The following is a 6,000-nucleotide window of genomic DNA, read 5'->3' as shown; positions in this document are numbered from 1 at the left end:
GCTTTCACGGGCCCAAAAGGCAAACAGCTCTCAGCATTCCAACATGGCAGACAGATCAGTCTATTCATACGCAGAGCGACCGGCGACTCATTGCCTTGCTCATCCCGACATGCGGGGGGGAGTCTCACCTGTCAGAGGTAGAAAAGCCCTTCGGCCAGGACACATAGTGCATAACAAAATCTGACAGGTGTGACTTCCTATACAGACACATGAAGAGGAGGCGGGGCTTATTTAACCCTTGCACAGGTTATAATTTTGTGACACTAGCAGGAAGCATGGTATGATTTGAGGCAGGAAACATCTAGTAATTATATGCACTATCTACTGTCTATCTATTGGAGAAACTTGGCTTTAACACCCTCCCTGCATAGTACATAAGAAACTGTTAGCTGCTCAATTTGAAATGACGTCTGACGTGGCCCTTTGTTTGCATTGCCTCTACTAGCTTTAAATGAATAACAGACATCTAGGGAGATATGCTTATCTGTTTTCTTGCAAGCAGCTGGTTAGCTTAGCTTAGCATAAAGACTTGAAAGAGAGGGAAAGCATCAGCTTAGCAACAGGTAAATAGGTAAAAGGAAATGCAATCTGCGCACAACACTTCCAAAGGTCACTAGATAACACCTTTTATCAGCAGATTGGCTCTTCCTCCTGTTTCCAGTCTTTGTGCTAAGCTAAGCTAACGTGTCCTGGCCATAGCTTTATATTTACTCTACACACATCAGAGTGGTGTCAATCGTCTCATCTAACTCTTGATGAGAAAGTGAGAAGAGATGAGAGAACAAATAAGTGTAAAATGTCAAACTACTACTGTTGTAGGAATTTTACAATGAATGCACTGGGAAATCAACAAGTCACATCTTCCCAAAATAATTTTTTGGCAATTGTTTCCAAAGCAATCGAGCTCCAGCTTACTGTATTGTTCAAGGATGCCATTTGGCAGCAGGCCTGTAAATCATATTCTGGTTAGTGAGAAGTGGACAGTCTGCTGATTTTCTTTTGTAGAAAATGAGGGAGAATCCAATTGTTCTTCGCCTCCCTCCCCCTCTCCCTCTGTGGCTATCAGCAGGTCTCTAGAGAAGTGCTGGTTTCCGTAAACGTGATGGGGAGATGTTTCCTGTGGCAGGTCTGTCTGCTGCTGATTAGAGCCCATCCATCAGCTGGACCTCCTCGGAGCAGAGAGGAGGGCACTGGTCAAAGCTGTCCCCCAGTCCAGACTAGCCTCTCATGCAGAAAAGGGGTCACAACAGGACCACACCCTGCCCCTCCACCCTGGACAACACAGCTAGATAAACCCAATGGTTGGGGCATATCTAGGGCAAGATGATTCACTGATTCAAATTTGGAAGTCAGTGTAAGCGCACACAATAAACAATGTTGGAACCTCGGCCAAGATTTCTTTTTTTTTTTTTCAAGTGTAATTTGACAGATTTCCAAGTGACTCTCATCTCTGTTCCTTTAGATCTGCATTTTCAACACTAATTGGTCAGCTTGGAATAATACTGCATATACACCGAAACTCACACGTGCATGTTTGTCTGTTATGAGGCTACGTCCACACTACTACGATTTCATTTAAACACGCATTTCTTTTGCTACGTTTTCGCCTCCCGTCCACGCTACTCCGCTCTAGAGCTTCCAAGCCCTGAAAACAGAGACTTTTGGAAACATTGCTGACTCTGTTTTAGACTGAAAACTCTGGGGTTGTGTTGTAGTCTGGACGGGCAAGACTGGAGACCTTTGGAAACGATGACGTAGTTACACCTGGTCGCTCCCTGAATGGGTCTTATCAGCCTCCACTACCAGTAGTGTAAGCAACATGGGAAACAAGTGTTACTGACCTTGTCGTCTTTGCCTGCGGCGGTCGTGCAGTGAAATTCCACATGTTAATGCCACAACTGCCTTCGCTTTTCTCATTCATAGCATTTTCTGCAACTAATCAGCTGAGTACACCTGGGAGTAGACAATCTGTGTCCTGTTTACACCGGCTCTCACATGCCCAGTGTATGTGAATGGTCATGTGATAGTATGGACGCAGATTGTTTCTGAAATGGAGCAAAAACGGTATTCTGGACGGTGATGGTTTTCATTGTAAAAATGCTGTTTTAAAATGACATGGTCGTTGTGTGGACGTAGCCTGAACATCATGTATTAACACTCTTGCTGGGAATGTTTTACAGTGTAAAGCAGCTGCCTGGAGGCTCACAAAGGTCAGACTGGCTTTTGTTTCTCCTTTGCAGACATGATCCTTCATCAGCTCCGGCCTGCAGGCGCTGATTACCGCGTGCAGCAGTGCACTGGGGTTTCTCCCCTTGTGGACCTCAGTGCCACTCTTGGGTAAAGCACCCACAATAGCAGGATGACTCCAGTCTAAAAACAGGCTACTGTGCATGCCCCCTGCTGTGTCAAGGCATTTTTCTCCCCAGTCCCATCACTTTCTTTGGCCTCCAGTGTAAAGTGTAAACAGGAGGTAGTGAAGTATCCTCCCGGGCCAGGCAGAGGAAACCACACAGGGTCTGGAGACTGAACTCTCCTGTGGTCAGCTGGTCAACTGGGAGGCAACTCTGTGAACTACTGAGTCTGAGAAACTGTGTTACGGCTACAGTCCATTGTGTTGGACATTGTTTGTGGATGGATGTCAAATATGGCGTGACCTCACATGAGAATGAACTTTGCTCCCGTGTTGGCACTCTGGACAAACCCCATTGGTAATCAGTTCAGGACATTAAGACGCAAACAGGAAAGATTTAATTTAACAAGTGAACACAAAAGCGCAGTAAACGTCTCGGCTGGTCAGGCTATCATCTGTGTTGCTGTCTCAAGAGTGGAGGAACCTCCTCTCAAAAAAAAAAAAAATCCCAGAGGTGATAAATTGTGCTTGCATGCAAAAGAAAGACCAACACTTTCCTTGTATGCTTATTCTTTCACCGCTGTATAAATCAGCAGATATTACTGTGTTCATGCAGACACACAGCTGGTCACTCACACTAAAACTCTAACACATTGTTGTAACAGAAATTCCTTTGAAGTACAACTAAAGTGATGTAATTGACCACGTCAGAAGAAGGAATTTAGTAAAATTTATGCCACACTTTGACTTTAGACTCTGTTGCTTTTAAGGGCCCCTTCCAGGCATGCATGTGTACGGATGTAACATTCCTCAGAGAGCAGTCAGTGACAGAGCGCCGCTGACCGTACTCACCTCAACCTGTCAGGCTATCGAACCTGAGGCTGACTTAGACAATGCCCAGGTCAACAGGTCCACACTGCAATCACTACAGGCTATAGATGCCATTACTCAGGTTTGACCTCTGACCTTTAAGGGAGTGTCTAAATAAGATCAATAAAAAAAGTGGAAACAGCATCAAAACATCAGTCAAAAGGATCAGTTAAAGAGAGGAACATATTCAAAGTCTTTAGCTTCTGTGGCTCTGGTGGACTGCACTTTGAGGCGTGGGCTGAATGCTAATGTCAGCATGCCAACATGCTCCGTATGACAATGCTGAAACACTTAGAAGGTAAAATGTTTACCATATTCAGTTTAACATGTTAGCATGCTTATATTTATTCATTAGTATAAGGGATTATCATCACTTTTGGGTATAAGGTGACCAGATTTCTGAAATGAAAACCGGGGACATTTTCACGTCAGTCGTCAATATGTCATTGAAATATCCAATATTTTAATGGAATATTATGATGTGAGGTTGTGTGAGGTACTTATCTATAGTCAGTGTATTAGCTCCCAGTTTGGAGAAGCACCTGGGAGCACCGGTACAGAAGTGAAGCGATGTGCTGCTGTGGACAGGGCCATCTGCAAAAACGTGTTTTGGTCACTTTAAAAAATGCCCACAGAAAATATCAGTTTAAGTATACACTTTATTACACATTTTAAATAGCCCATTCCTTGAGAACTACATTTTTTCAACCACTGAACTATCGTATTCCCACAAACAAGCACAATTACTCTCAGCTCAGTCTGACTCAAACAGCTCATCTGTGGAGTAATACAGTGCTTGCCGTAGTTGCAGTTCAACAGTTCACAAACTGTAGTTCCAAAGGAAAGGGCTGTTTGATGGCAAGATAAAGCAGTGGAAATATTAAAAATATAGCATGCACTTCCACTGATATTAGCTTTTTTCTATGGGCATTTAGTTAGTGGCTAAAACACATTTTTGCAAATGGCCCTGTGTGTATATATATATATATATATATATATATATATACTTCAAATAACCTGAACTATCACTTTAACTAATAAGACTTGACCCCTTCCTGTCCAGCCATTAATAATAAATAGTACAAAAAATGAAAAAATACTTTAGTTAACAGATTCCCATTGCTTGCCTCATTAATGTTATTATTATTATTATTTGTTTATAATAATACTTTGGCAGACTCTGTAATAATTTCTTTACCTTTCCTTCTCCTTCACTCCAGTATTCCTCCTCTCCTTCTTCTTTTCAGTCTGTTTTTAATGTACAGTTAAAATTGGGTACATTTCCCGGGAGAGCTCCAGCTGGTGACAGGTCACCAAAAACGGGGACAGTCCTCAGAAAATAGGGACATCTAGTCACCTACTTTTAGGAGTTTTTTCACAAATCAAAGAATAGCCCAAACTACATTTTGACCTGATATTGACACTAGATGGAAAGTCAGGGGATCACCAGAGTTTTAACAATTCATCCTGATGGGTGAGAGAATGTTTGTACCAGATGTTATGACAAATCAAATAGCTGTTGTCACTTATGTCAGGAGGATTCCTCCCCTGTGTACCAAGAATGTCTGTCCAAAATTACATTGCAATCCATCCAGTAGCTGTTCTGTTATATTTCAGTCTGAAAGTGGTTGACTGACATAGCCATCCGTGGAGCCATGCTGCTAGCATGTCTAAAGATTCTGTAAAAGGTCGTCTGAGTACGGCAGTTCTAAATCTCATCAGACACCAATCTTGGTTTCATTGCCATCTGCATGCACAGCAGTGCTTAAACCAGCCAGACTTTCATCACCCACAGCCTCTTGATTAGAGTTAGTTTACCTTTACCTAAGCACAATGTATGTCAAAAGAGTGTCCTATCACAGTGGAGGACCTTCAGAGAAAACATTTTGCTGGTCTGGCAGAGGGAAAAGGGAAAGAGGAACTGGGGTCTTCCCAGCTGCAATGCTAAAAGGGGAAATGCAAGGCGGGCTTGGAAAGATTTATAGTCTTCGTAATAAATTTCACAGGAAGGATTACCGCATTACATTGTAAGTGTGGATATAGTAGAGTAGGAGCACGCAGCACTTGGCTCAGGCAGGGACAGTTCTGTTAATAGCCTGGCCACCGCTGCTGTTATTGTTCCGTTGACGCTACGCAAGGCAGACTCCTCTGCAGATCATATCCAGAAAGTCTCAAAAGGCAGACGCTGAGATTTCCTTTCTGCCATCCAGCTGCTGTCTGTCATTACTGAGAGCCTCTGAAGTTACAGCCAGCTGCCCCCACAGATCAACTCGCTATATTCTCACTACAGCTGGATATGAAGCATTAAATTACAAATAGAAAGTGCAAGAAATTTTAATGCTCCACAGGCTGTTTGGAGGGAGCTCACACCAAATGATCACAAATCTTACATCACTAGAAAATACTGTAGATCAACTTTTAGATGTGTCCTCATCTTGCGCATTGAGTCTTCTTTTGCTTCCCATACAGGAGAGTTTCCTCATATCTCTCATACCATTGCAGCATCTTTCTGACCTGGATTATTCACAGACACAGCCACCAAATTCCTCTGCTAACAAGCACCGCAGGGCAGAAAATGAGGGAAGTCATTTGGCAAAGGAACATCTTATCAGATGAAAAAATACCACCAACATGCAGTTAACCACAAAATGCTGATGGCACAAAGTTAATTTTCTGGTGCACGTTCCATGCTCCATGGAAATGTTGTGCAACTTTGCAGCAACTGGCAGATGCAACGTGTAATACATTTGCAGTTAAAAAGCTCAGAATCTCAAACCAAA

The sequence above is a fragment of the Trachinotus anak genome, unplaced genomic scaffold (assembly GCF_046630095.1).
Source record: "Trachinotus anak isolate AG129_WGS33_773 ecotype Australia unplaced genomic scaffold, CSIRO_AGI_Tana_v1 ptg000008l, whole genome shotgun sequence".
In the NCBI taxonomy this organism is placed as follows: Eukaryota; Metazoa; Chordata; class Actinopteri; order Carangiformes; family Carangidae; genus Trachinotus; species Trachinotus anak.
This window is presented reverse-complemented; position numbering follows the sequence as displayed.